This window comes from Lathyrus oleraceus, chromosome 5 (genome assembly GCF_024323335.1).
Source record: "Lathyrus oleraceus cultivar Zhongwan6 chromosome 5, CAAS_Psat_ZW6_1.0, whole genome shotgun sequence".
NCBI lineage: Eukaryota > Viridiplantae > Streptophyta > Magnoliopsida > Fabales > Fabaceae > Lathyrus > Lathyrus oleraceus.
In genome coordinates this window covers 139,896,915-139,911,454 of record NC_066583.1, presented here as the reverse complement: position 1 = coordinate 139,911,454, position 14,540 = coordinate 139,896,915, and positions in this window count along the sequence as shown.

The following is a 14,540-nucleotide window of genomic DNA, read 5'->3' as shown; positions in this document are numbered from 1 at the left end:
GTACACCAAAAATAAACTCAAAGTTCTATAAAAAGTTGTGTTACTCTAGAATGTCTTTTATTGACTTCAATCTAAAAATATTTCCTTATTTTTTAAAAAAAAATTATGTATTTGTTAAGAGTTTTACAAATTAAAATCGATATGAAATATGCTTCAAAGTGACAAAAATGGGCCCGATCCACCAGACATATTCGTTTTATCTACATTTTTTTCGGGACAGACTAAAATTTTAAACTCGCATTAATATTCGTTCAATTTTTTTTGTATGTGTTTTTGCGAACACATATATTCATATAACCCCTCATTTTTAGTGGTCCACCGCACCGTGTCCTATAATATAATAGAGGTTTTTATTTTTCCATAAACATGGTGAAATATGTAGTTCAGAGCATCTTGGAGAGATGATGGCAAGAGATATGCAAGATATAAATCAAAGATACACACAGTTCCTTTTTAGTTTTCCAAAACAAATTGCTTGATTGATTAATTTCTCTTGATTAGAAAGTACTACAAAGAAAGATTTGAACATAGGCAAAATAAGTGGTTACAGAAAAAAGATTCCAAAAAAATTAGAGCCATATCCTACTTATATAATGACCATTGAATATTAAATACACATAAGTGGCTTGTAAGACAAGTTACAAAATCAAAAGCACACTCAAATACATCATTAACCATAACACTATGCTTTCTTTTCATGCAAAGAATATTATCTTAAAAAATGAGTGAGATCTAGAATGAGTATTTTTTTTCTCATGCCCACAATAAGTGTGTTGTTGAATAAACCCAAAACCCAAACATTTTTTAAGTAGCAAGTGGAAATCTTATTAGCTTATTCTATAAAAGTGTAATATTTTTCTTGTGGTGGTTAAGGACTTATCTTTATGTCCTTATGTGGGAATGAACGTGTTCTCTTTGACCATTTTGTGAAAAGGTTTTTCTTATAATCATAAGGAAACTCTTGATGTTTTTTTCAAAACCTTTTTGTTTGTCCTTGTGACACAAAAGTAAATACAAACTCACATGCTAGTCTCTAGGGAGCCACATGTTCCCATCGTGCCCTCTCACCTTTCCACGCTGGTTTCTCATGGTGCCTTCCACCATTCCACATTTCACTCACTCACAAGTTATATATTGCTTGTATAAAGCATCATTAGTCATGCAATAACACATTTTATAAAAGATGGCCAACCGAAAAAAGGTCGTCCTGTTTAAGTCCGTCTTAAAAAATCTGTATAAAATGAGATGGGGCCGAATAGTAAAATTTTGATTCATCTTAAAATAAATGAGGGTTTTTAAAAGTTAAAAATTGTAAAAAAAATATTAATACACATGCTTGCGCAAATTTTTTTAAAAATACATATAAAACATATATTAAAAAATGCAGAACTAAAATTTTAACCTATCCTTAAAAAAAACACATACAAAATAGACATTTGTTGAGGCAGAGCTGGTGTTTTGTGATGGAATAGAGATGAAATGAGAAAGATGGTCAAGTGATGGAATAATAATATTGTAAGAGCATGTGTTTGGATTGGACCAGTCTATTGGCAAAGGTATATAGGTTTTTTTTTAGGTACAAAAAGGTGCATAGGTTTAATCTTGTTTGCCTAAGACAAGGTAGAAAAGGATAAAAGATAATGAATGTGAAAAAAAAGAAGAAACCATAAAAAGACAAATATAATAGAGATTGATATTATGGTGGATGGATTCTGAGTTTTTTCTGTTTTATATGAGGTCTGAAAGAAGTTGTAAATGGTCCTACTTAAAAACAGCTTTTAGAAAAGATTTCAGGTTTTTCATCATTACAAGCACTAGTATTGTCACTGATTTATTGGCATTGATATGGAGTAATTCTTTTCTAGTCCTACCCACCCAACCCCAAAACAAAAAGCAAAAAGGAAGGATTATAATGGTTTGTAAAATTTATGTCACGGTTGGTTGAATAATATTGTAAAAGAATGTGTGTATAGAAGTTGTAATCCTTTTGTTAATTATTTATCCCTTAAAATTTGGGTACTTTTTCACGAAAAGAATAAAAAAATGGACGAGTTGAGAAAAAGTTGATTGACTTTTACTATTAAAAAACGCAGGCGTTGTGTTCCTTCTTTTGATAATAATCGGAGTTGCTGTTCACAAAGACACTGTTGGCTCCACCAAGCTCAACAACAAGACCCCCGCGTGAGACCTTACTTACTGCAAAATTCTCATTTATATATTTCATTAGACATCTCTATATTGTCTTTAATTGTCTCTTGTTATATCAAAATACATGTCAAATTTTAAAATAAGATTTTTTTAAAATAATCATATAATTTTTTAAAAAATAAAAAATAACCAATAATTTAAAAAAATATCAAAATAATTAGGTTTTAAAAAGGATGAGTCGGATGAATTGATATTAAAAATAGATGAAACTATTCTAACTATATTCATAATCGGACATGTTGTAACTTCAAATTAATGATAATCCGTTTTCGCATGCAGTGTTGTATATTTCAATATAATTTTTCTAAAAAATGTGAGATTGTTTTGTTGAGAATTTGCATTTTAGAAATAAAATATTCCTAATTTACATTGTTCATAAATATTGTATGTTTCATTGTATTAATTTCTTGTTTTTTTTGTTGCTTGTGTATGGAGGTAGATAACAATTGTTTCACTAGGACGTGGTATTTTAGCGATGGATGTGTTTACGCTACATGCGGGAAGTGTTTGGCTTCAATTTGCATAAATGCAATTGATATTTTTGTCGTGCACCATTTTACTACCTGATTATATATATACATTTTATGATAATTGAATTCACAACAATGCAGTTCAATTCCCACTAAATTCAAAAGTTTTATTCTTCCATTATACATTGTCCAATTATTTAGTGACACATAGTATTATCAATTATTTAATATATATTATTCTATTAATTAATTATTAACTATATTAAATAATATTTTGATTTTTTTTTATCAAAAATATGACGTGACAGAAAATATGTGACGTGACGCCCCATAAACAATGTCATGTAAATGTCACGTCATAAAATAAGGTGTCATGTACACAAAACAGGAGGTAGACAAAAAAAATCCAAAAAAAAATTAAGTTGAGAGATTAAAAAATTGAGCCTTTTAAAGAGGACTAAAAATAAAAATAAAAATTGAAATAAGGGGATAAAAAATAGATTTTTTTTTTAAATAACCAGTATTTTAAAAAAAAAACCAATAATTCAAAGAAGATACAAAAATAATTAGGTTTACAAGAGGATGCACCAGATGAATTGACGCACTCTCTAATCATTAAGAGGAGACGCCAATAACATTGACGCATGCATTGAGCTTCTCATGAGGAGGCGCCAATGCTATTGGCGCATGCATTGACCCTCGTGAGGAGGCGTCAATGCTCCTGGCGCCTAAGTGCAATGGATGGTGTATGCGCCAATTCATCTGGCGCATACACCCCTTGTATTTTTTTATTTAATTTTTTTAAATTTTACTTTTGTTTATTTAATAAATAAAAAATAGTAATGGAAAATAAATAAATTTATTGATGATGTAATAACTGGTTACATTGGACTGACAATAAACTAATGACCGACCCGATTATAACGTCCCCATGATCCACTTTCAGGTGCGTTAGTTTGTCTCTGAGGTCTCCCACAATTTTCTTACAGTGTTTGAGGTCTTTGTGTGCTGACCTGATCGAGCGATGGTTGGTGGGAAGGTCCGACGGAAATTTCAGCGGTATTTGACAGATGTGTCATCATTTGTTTCCAATATCTGGAGGGGCTCTGGCCAACGACGCTTCCGTAATGGAGTTCGGTGCCCATGTCATCGTAGTTAGGTCGTTGGGGTTGGGTGGATTAGGGACGGTACAATTGCCCAAATTGGGCCATTAAGTCGTTTTGGAAACGAAGCAATGGTTTCTGGGGCGTTTTATAGTTAAACAATGGTTGAGTGTTATGTTGATGGGATGTTTGGGTGGTGTAATACCTCAAAATTTGCCCCCCTCATTCATGCATTCATTTTTAGGTCATTTAACATTTCATATTGCATTTCATCATGTCAATCGGAATTAGATCCAAGAAGCTTGAATATCATCCAAGACACTTTGTGGGTCCTATCTGGGTGATCAGTCAACACAAGGGAATGGTTTGAGATACTTCCAACATGTTCAAATGGGGTCTATTCATCAGTCAAAATGTTAATCTTGAAGGAGCAAAAGTTTGTTCATGAACTGTCATGCTCGCTAGGCGAAGCCCACGCGTTTCGGAAAAAAAAAACGAAAAAAAACGAAAAATAAAACGAAAAATTAAAATAAAATAATAAATAAATAAATAAAATATAACAGAAAAATCTTGGACTTGAACCTCTCTCTTTTGAGCCCACAAAGTCACAAAAATCAGGTTATAAATTCTAGACTTCCATCTCCCAAAAAACTCTAGGAAAAAGATAGTGAGAGAAGAGCTAACAGAGTTCAGAGCAACCTCCAGAGACTGAAAGGAACTCATCTGCAAAGAGCCAATTCCATCTCATATAAACCCTCAGATTGCTTTGCAAACCCAACCGGGCAATTCAATTTCATTCGATCTCTCCAATCAGGTTTGCCCTATTTCCATTATTTTATGCTTTCAATTTGAATGCTCTGAATGTATGAGGTATTATCGTTGAATTTTGATACCCTTTTGATGCATGTGTTTGACAAGAGGTTTAGGCCTCCTAAACTTGGTTGCTTTTTGTGAGCTTTTTTTTGTGAATTTTAATGACATGATTCATGTGGTTACATTTTGATTTGGGGCAACTCTTGATTGCGCCCCATTTTGTCACTCTAACCTGTTTGTTGAGTTTTTTGTGAGGGCTCACATGACTCCTGAAAGGATAGCTTGCTTGGCATTCCACTTTATTTGTGGGATACCATTTGGAGATTTATTCCGATTACCTGTATTGACTTGCTTTCTTTGATGGTGCCAGCTCGAGAGATCTCTGGGTTTCTTATTTCTTTAGTTGTTATTACTTCGGATCTTTATCCGTGTGGTAGATCTCTTGATCCTTTATCTTTCCCGCATTTTACCGCTTTCTTAGCTGGAAGACCTCAATAGGAGGCAATGTTTTCTTTTGTTTGTTTACTTTTGTGCCCAAAGACCTCCAAGAAGAGGCATCAGTGCTAAAGACCTCCCTGAAGAGGCAATTGACGGATAAAAGGGATTAGTAGTCAATCCCCCGTTATTCAGTGCGTCGTTCTTTAAGATCACACTACGTGTCGATGCTTCAGAACCAAAAGCCCAAGATCTTTTATCCGGTCAGTCAGTGGAGAGGGTTCCACCTTCCTGAATCCCCACTTTTTGTCATGAGCTCACCCTGTCCTGGGTTAAGAGCTATGAGGTCTTATCCTCATTACCCGCTTGATCTGCTCACCCTGACGTTCAATGTCAGTGGTTAAGAGCCCATTTGATTACCTATTCCATGGCTTGTTTGTCGAGGTTGATATGACCCCTCTTGACTAAAGCCCTACCCATGTATGTTTAAGCCCCCTTGTTGGCATTTTACCTTATGCATGTTTGTTTTGTATGGTGTGATCGTCTCCCCATAGGATTGCTAGGCTTCGTATAGTCTCTCGTTTGCATGTCAATTAAGGTAGCACTGTTCCTTCGTCTAGGACTTCCTTTTTGCGTGAGCATTCCTAAAACACAAACAAACTCATTGATTTTTCTTCTCCTAAGAACACGTTAACTCCTTCTACTACAGGCGAGTAAGTCTCCAAAGGTCGAGCATCCGGTAGATTGCGTAGTAACGTCGTTCACCCAAAAACACAACCCTTAACTCGTAGGTAGCCGAACTACGGCTTGCTCTGATTCTCATTCCAGATGAGATACGTAGGCATAAGACGCGATGTCTTAGCGAGCACACTCCTCTTTAACCTCTAGGTAGCCGAGCTACGAAGACTCTGATTCTCATATTCAGATGAGATACGTATGCAGTGGATGCGACATCCGTGCGAGTCATTTTCTTTTGACCCCTCTTTTAGTAAATAGTACATTAGATAAACCCACATCCTTTAGACAAGAACAACAAGAGTGGATCCCGTAGAGTACTACGGATGCGTAGAGGTGCTAATACCTTCCCTTCGCATAGTCGGCTCCCGAACCCAAGATTTGGTTGCGAGACCTTGTCTTTTCCTTTCCTTTCTCCCAGGTTTACTTCGAGCGTTTCCTTTCCCTCCTTTGGGATAAATAACGCACGGTGGCGACTCTTCTATCATTTCTTTCTCGCCGGGTGTTTTTTCGCATACTATATTTTTTAGGTTGCGACAGGTGGTCATTGGTGGAGGCTACGATGAAGTGACACATATGAATCATATAGGCTATATATGGTTGTCGTTGCGGAGTTTGAATCTTGGTATTGTGTTTGGGTGGGTGGTATGAATGGATTGCGATGTTGGATGGTTGGTTGTTAGATGGATGGCATGAATGGGTTGCGAGGTTGGGTTTTTGGTTGTTGTGTGTATGTGGTAGGTTGGTGTAGTGTGGTTGGTTGTTGGGTTAGGATGGGTTGGGGAATTATTGTGGGGCGTACAATGAAGAAGCAAGTTGGCGTGGATCCATCAAATACCGCGGCTCAGATACAAATTATTGAGTTGTTACCGACCTAAACCATGCCATAGATTGTTGAGTCGGTCTTGCACCATGGATGACTGGTTCGTTTAAGATGTGTTGTCGTCGATTCCTACATTGACGACACATCTCTTTTATAAAGTCTCTCCAGTAAGAATAATCCCATTGTGCATAAACCATTTTTTAATGCCAATTCCCCAAACACGTGGGAGATTATGGAATCTGTTGTAGCATGCTGAACTGCAATTTGACCCGGTCACTCTGGTACATTTCTACTGTAGTGAATCGGATAATCGGTGTCTTCGTTGTCCAAACTGCAACATCGTCATGGTTCACATCACGATCAAGACCCAGAATGGCCTCCAGATAAACTGTAAAACAATACGAAAGGATTAGATGGAAAATAATTTGATAAGTATTTTTAAATCAAAATATAGTTGTGTAGGAGTATTACATCGTCATATCCAATGTGGTCCAATAGATTGCGATAGACTACAATAGCGTGTTTCAGACACCTATTGTAGTTCATCCCCCTTATTGACCACCTTAGATAAAAAAAAAGTGAAAAATGTTATTTACTGTTAATTATAATATAAGATATAATTAACTAAATGGTAAAGTGTTAGACTTACTTGGTTGCAAACAGGTACACGAATGGACGCTCGTTTATTGGGGCGAGCGACGACATTCTTGACCAACCCCAAGCTTGAAGCAAATACACACATGAAAATAAAGCACATGTATTCTTTTTTGCAGTTTTACACATTGCACTATATAGATGGGCCAACACAGGTGAACCCCAACTATATGTGTGTATATTATTAATGTTGCGTAATAAAGGTAAATACATTATATTTACAGAATTACCTGTACTTTCTAGAAACAAAAAATTACCAAATAAAATCATAATATAACACTGAGCTTTTATTATTTTCTCATACTCGGTTGAATCTTCGGACAATACTATACTGCCATAATATTGTTTAAGGTATTTTAACTTTATACCTTGCCCCCTTGCTTGACCGAATGTCTCTCTCTCAGTTTCATCGTCTAACAAAGGGGTACCCAATAATTCATTGCAGATGGAGTTGTCTTGGTTAACTCTACCATTAACGGCCTTTCCATCTATACGGAGACCCAACAACATGTACACGTCCTCAAGTGTGACGGTACACTCACCAATCGGAAGGTGAGATGTGTGGGTCTCGGGTCTCCACCTCTCCAACAAAGTAAGAATGAACTTGTAGTCCACCGAGTACAAAATAATGTTGAGTAGATTTCCAAATCCATATCCTCTAATATATGGTTCTATTAAAGGATCGTGGGGTACATATTCATGTACACGACATCTAAAACGCTTTGGATCCTAATAACAAAAAAGTAAGAAATGCAATAAGAAGAAAAATACATAATCAACAAAGACAACTCTATAAGAAGTAAGAAAAACATAGATAACAAAGGTATACGACTAAAAAACGGAATAAGTAAAAAGAGAGAGATAACATACAAATGCTGAGATATTCTTGAGTGTTCCTCTGTGTTCATCGCCCATAGTCAACAAATACATGATTTGATGTTGCAGAGCTTGAATGTGGTAGAGAAATAGTGTGACAAAGAAAGATTATAGATGAGTAGTGATGGAGATTATTTGATATTGTTGATATGAAAGACTATTTATAGATGAATGAGTTAGCAGGTTTACAACCTAAGAAGAATGAAATTGGTTTCATGCAATGGCAAAAGTAGAATGGAATGACAAAATGCAGACTACCATTAGCCTTTATCTTTGTCCTAGGCGCATGCATGTGAAGAGTCACATGCAAAGGAAGAGGCGCCCTTCCTCTTGGCGCCTGCATGTGATTCTTCACATGCAAGGAAGATGCGCCCATCCTCTTGGCGCCTAAGTGTAGGTAATGGGAAGGGGCGCCCTTCATAATGGTGCCTTAGTGTATTTGAAGGGAATGGGCGCCCTTCCTCTTGGCGCCCAAGTTGGTTTATGGCGCCTAGGGAATGGGCGCTTGTTAGGAATATTAAGGCTTAGAGATTCCTGTTTCCTTGCTTCAGAGATTCCCTGGGCGCATGTGTGTTCTTGTCATTCTTGTCACTGCATGTGGATTGTTTTCACTGCATGCATGGTCAAGTCTGTACAGACAAACCAAGTGATCAATGTGTTTAATGTTCAACGATATTTATAATGTGCAAATGAACAACTTAGCAATGCATTCAATTCTAGTAAAGAAACTTAGATTTTTAATATTTGAACAAAATGTCTTCCACACAACATTACATGATCAGTGCCTATGTCGAAGGTGAAATATTTGATCATCAGTTATTTGTTTTTTGTTTTCGAAAACAGAGGTAACTCGGTTTACAATAAATCGACGATCAAATTTTTCACATCTGAAACAAAGAATAGAAAAGAAATTGCAGTGCATTATTATGGGCCAAATCATCTATCAAAATCCGGTTTGATTTGCATAAAACCAAGTAAAATTTTATCAGAAGAAGATTCGAGATGATGACAATGTTCAACATATGTTTATCAGTCATGAACAATCCGGTTACAACGATATAGAGTTGTATATATTACCACATCAACAACAAGTGTTTCAGTTCATTGATCAGTCACAAGTGTTTTATGAGACTGATGACGAACAAGCTTAGGTGAATGTTCCAGATGACAAAGAAGAAGAAACTGAGATCATGGTTGATCCAATGGTGAATGTTGATGAGGAAGAGGAGCCAATACCAGCAAGTCATGTATATTATCCACCCCAACACATGACAAGGTTGAATTTGGGTTCAGATGAACCTTCATCAGATGTATGGTACAATCCTTACGTGCAAATGCAAGGATCTTTGAAACAAGGAGACACATTTCGCACAAAAGAGGAATGTGTAAAAGCCATTAAAAAATTCCACATGCAACTATCATCTGATTTCAGAGTTGACAGAACTGACGCATCGAGGTATAAAGTTTATTGTCCGAATGAGTACTGCCTTTTTAGGTTGTCAGCTTCGTACCGGAAGAGGAGCGAGTCTTGGGAGATTGGATCAATGGGTCCAGATCACACATGCATGCTGACAAACTCAATGCAGGATCATCATAAATTAAGCTCTCAGCTAATATGCGATGAAATATTGTCTATCATTGGCGACAATCCTTCGTTAAAGGTGAGTACAATAATCTCGCATATTAGGGCATAGTATGAGTACACTCCATCATATAGGAAGGCATGGATATCTAGGACAAAGGTTGTTGAAAAAGTGTTTGGCAATTGGGAGGAGTCTTACAAACAACTTCCAAAATACCTGTTGGATCTAAAACAATATGCTCATGGAACTATTGTCAAGTTGGAAACATTGCCCATGTATACACCAGACGGTACGTGTGCTGTTGGAAATGAAATATTTCACCGTCTCTTCTGGAAGTATCAATCATGCATCATAGGTTTTTCTTTCTGTAAACCAATTATACAAATTGATGGTACATGGTTGTACGGAAAATACAAAGGAACATTACTGATGGCAGTGGCACAAGATGAGAAAAACAAAAAATTTCCAATCGCCTTTGCCCTAGTTGAAGGGGAGACTACTGAGGGATAGAGTTTTTTCCTAAGAAATCTCCGATTACACGTTGCACCTCAGCCTAACTTATGTTTGATCTCTGACAGACACCCTTCAATCATCGGTTCATATAATAACATTGATAACGGCTGACAAAATCCTCCTTCGACGCATGTGTTATGTATTAGACATATTGCTCAGAATTTCATGCGGGAAATCAAAGATAAGACATTGAGGAAGAAGGTTGTCAATGCAGGTTATGCATTATCAGAACCTTCTTTCAAACACTACCGCGAGAAAATAAGATTGTCAAACGAAGATACAATACGGTGGATCGATAGTATTCCATTGGAGAAGTGGACTAGGGCATACGACAACAATCATCGTTGGGGCCACATGACAACAAATCTTGTTGAATCTATGAAATTTGTATTCAAAGACATTCCTAACCTACATATAATCGCTTTGGTGCAAACAACATATTTCAGGCTAGGGGCGTTGTTTGAAACCAGACGCTCAAAATGGAGTTTAATATTGCAATCTGGACAGTTATTTAGTGATGCTTCAATGAAATTCATTAGACATGAAGTTGCCAAAGCAAACACAGACGCACGTGGTTACGGTCTTTGACCGCACTAAAGGTTGGTATAGTGTTGTCGAGTCCATGGATCACAATGAGGGCATACCGATGGGACAATATAGAGTCGAAATAGATAGAGGTTGGTGCGACTGCGAAAAGTTTCAAGCCTTTCGTACCCCCTGCTCCCATGTAATTGTGCCATGCTCAAAGGTTCGAAAAGATCCATCCTACTTGCTATCTGAAGTTTACAAAATCACTTGCCTTTCAAATGTTTATAAAATTAGTTTTTCCGTAGTGGCAAAATAGGATTATTGGCCAGAATATCAAGGGGACATCGTCTGGCACAACGAAGTTATGCGAAGAAAGAAAAAGGGTCGCCCAAACAGCACCCGGATTCGAACCGAAATGGATATGGCGAACAAAATGGTTAGACTATATAGTTCATGCCGTCAGCCAGGTCACTATCGTAATAACTGTCCTAGTGTTGGAACGAGCACAACCAGATAAATTCACATGTACCTCTATTGTAATATATGAAAAACTAAATTTATTTCATATTAGACGTCTGTGACGAAAGTATCATTACATAAACAGTAACACAAATACAATACAAGAACTATGTGATTATAACCATCAAAACAATTTTGAACATGTAATGTATCATCCTACGAGCGTCTTGGTCGGTCTTAATATCCACCCATTCGCGCACTTCTCCGTTTTGGTTGAACGTGGGCACAAATCATTGTATTCTTCTAATCCTTTCACCCTCTCCAATTTCTCCCTCTAACCAATTGTACAACGTCCAATTAAGACGTTCAAACGTATCTGTGTTCCAAATTCGAATCTGTACCAGAGCCGCAACAGCGGAAAATATTACATCAGCATTTCATTTCTGAATGTATGCAAACATTGTTAAAACAGAGAAACTTGAAGGTGATGGTGGTTGAACTAGAGAAATTATGGTATTAGTAGATGATTTTGAGTGAAAAATATTGCATCCAAGGCGTGATATTTATAGAGAGTGAACACTAATTGTACATGAAATGCAGGCGCCTGAGGGATTGGCGTCCACATGAGAGGACATACTGGCGCCAGATGAATTGGCGCCCACACTACAAGACATACCTAGGCGCCAGGAGCATTGACGCCTCCTCATGAGGGCCAATGCATGCGCCAATAGCATTGGCGCCTCCTCATAAGGAGCCAAATGCATGCGCCATTGCTATTGGCGTCTCCTTTGGTTGCCTAGGAGATGCGTCAGTTCATCTGACGGATCCTCTTGTAAACCTGATTATTTTAGTATTTTTTTTGAATTATTGGTTATTTTTTATTTATTTTTGAAAAAACTGGTTATTTTAAAAAAAATCTCAAAAGTACATTTGAAGAAAAAATGTTGATTTACTATACATTTAAATTTAGGTAAAAAACAAAGGTTGATTTAGTGAATGTTGATTTATTGTGTATTTTAATTTAGGTCAAAATAAAGAAATCTAATAAAATCTAACCAATATATGATTTAGAGAAAGGGCTGTCATGATTTATTAAGTTGGCTAAAAAATTCAAATAGATGACTTGACTTAATAATTTGGTGGAAGAGGTCATTCAATTTGTTTGAAAAAGTTGAGTAAGGGTTAAAAAGAGATGGAAATTCATGGTTCAAGTCCCGACAAATGTGTACATATATACTAATAATTAACCACTAACAATTTGTCTTTAAAAAAAAACTTTAAAATTTTTTGTCCAAGAAAAAATGTTGTATATTTTATTTAGGTAAAAATAAAGGTTGATTTACTTTTTCTGTAGTGAATGTTGATTTATTATGTATTTTAATTTAGATCAAAATAAAAATATATATTAAAATCTAATCAATATATAATTTAGAAAAATGATCATCATGATTAGTTCAGTTGATTCAAAAATTCAAATAGATGAATTGATTCAATAATTTGGTGGAAGAGATAATTCAACTGGCTTGAAATAGTTGAGTTAAAGGTTAAAAGGAGTTGGTGCTTCATGGTTTAAGTCTCAGACAAATGTTTAAACATATAATATCAAATCCTCCTTTCGTCTTATAAAAATTATTTTATTTGCAACTTTTTTTTTAAAAATAATTGTCTATTTATTTTATCAATATAATATTTATTATTATTTTTCCGCTACTATATCCCTCCTTGTTAACTTTTATTTTATTTAACTATTTTATTAATTACATTTAATAAGAGTATTTTAATAAATAATATTAATTTTTCATTAAAATCAACATATCTAATTATTTTTTTAAGAACAGCTCATTGCTCAAATATAACATTTTTTATGAAATGGATGTAGTAACCACTATCAATGTAGCTTTCAAAATAAAGAAATCTAATAAAATCGAACCAATATATGATTTAGAAAAAGGGTCATTATGATTAGTTAAATTGGTTCTAAAATTCAAATTGATGAATTGATTCAATAATTTAGTGAGAGAGGTAGTTCAATTGACTTGAAACAATTGAGTTAAGGGTTAAAAGGAGTTGGATATATCAATATATACTAACAAATAACCACTAACAATTTAGCTTTCAAAAACAAATATTTAAAGTTTTGTGTTCGAGAAAAAATGTTGATTTACTATATACATTTTATTTTAGGTCAAAAACAAAGGTTGTTTTAGTTTTTCTTTAGTGAATGTTGATTTATTTAAATCAAAATAAATAAATCTAATAAAATGTAACCAATATATGATTTAGAAAAGGGTCATCATGATTAGTTCAGTTGGTTCAAAAATTCAAATAGATAAATTGACTTAATAATTTGGTGGGAGAGATAGTTCAATTGGCTTGAAATAGTTGAGTTGAAGGTTAAAAGGAGTTGGAGATTCGTAGTTCAAGCTCTGGAAAATGGGTAAATATATACTAACAATTAACCACTAACGATTTACCTTTAAAAAAAAATTAATTTTTTGTTTGAGAAAAAATGTTGATTTACTATACATTTTATTTTAGGTTAAAACAAAGGTTGATTTTTTTTTAGGGAATGCTAATTTGTTATGCATTTTAGTTTAGGTTAAAATAAAGAAATCTAAGAAAATCTAACCGCTATATGATTTAGAAAAATGGTAAAATTTTACCTCATACCTCTACATTTTTCCTTTCACCCCTACATTTTATAAAAAATATTAATTTTATCCTTATATATTTTTAATTAATTTATTATTTTATTTTTTAAATATTTTTAAATTTTTATTTTTGTGTACCGGAAGACTTTGCAAAAGAGTTCCGATAGTCAATTTTTGTGTACCGGAAGACTTTGCAAAAGAGTTCCGGTAGTCATTTTTCAAATATTTTTTTTGTGTACCGGAAGACTTTGCAAAAGAGTTCCGGTAGTCAAATTTTATGTACCGGAAGACTTTACAAAAGAGTTCCGGTAGTCATTTTCAAATATTTTTTTAACATTTTTTAGTGTACCGGAAGACTTTGCAGAAGAGTTCCGGTAGTCAATTTTTGTGAACCGGAAGACTTTACAAAAGAGTTCCGGTATTCATTTTTCAAACATTTTTTGACTTTTTTTTGTATACCGGAAGACATTGTAAAAGAGTTCCGATAGTCAATTTTTGTGTACCAGAACTCTTTTGTAAAGTCTTCCGGTACATAAAAAAAAGTTAAAAAAATACGTGAAAAATGACTACCGGAATTCTTTTACAAAGTCTTCCGGTATGCAAAATAAAATTTAAAAAAATATTTAAAAAATAAAATAATAAATTATTTAAAATTATATAAGGATAAAATTGGTATTTTTTATAAAATG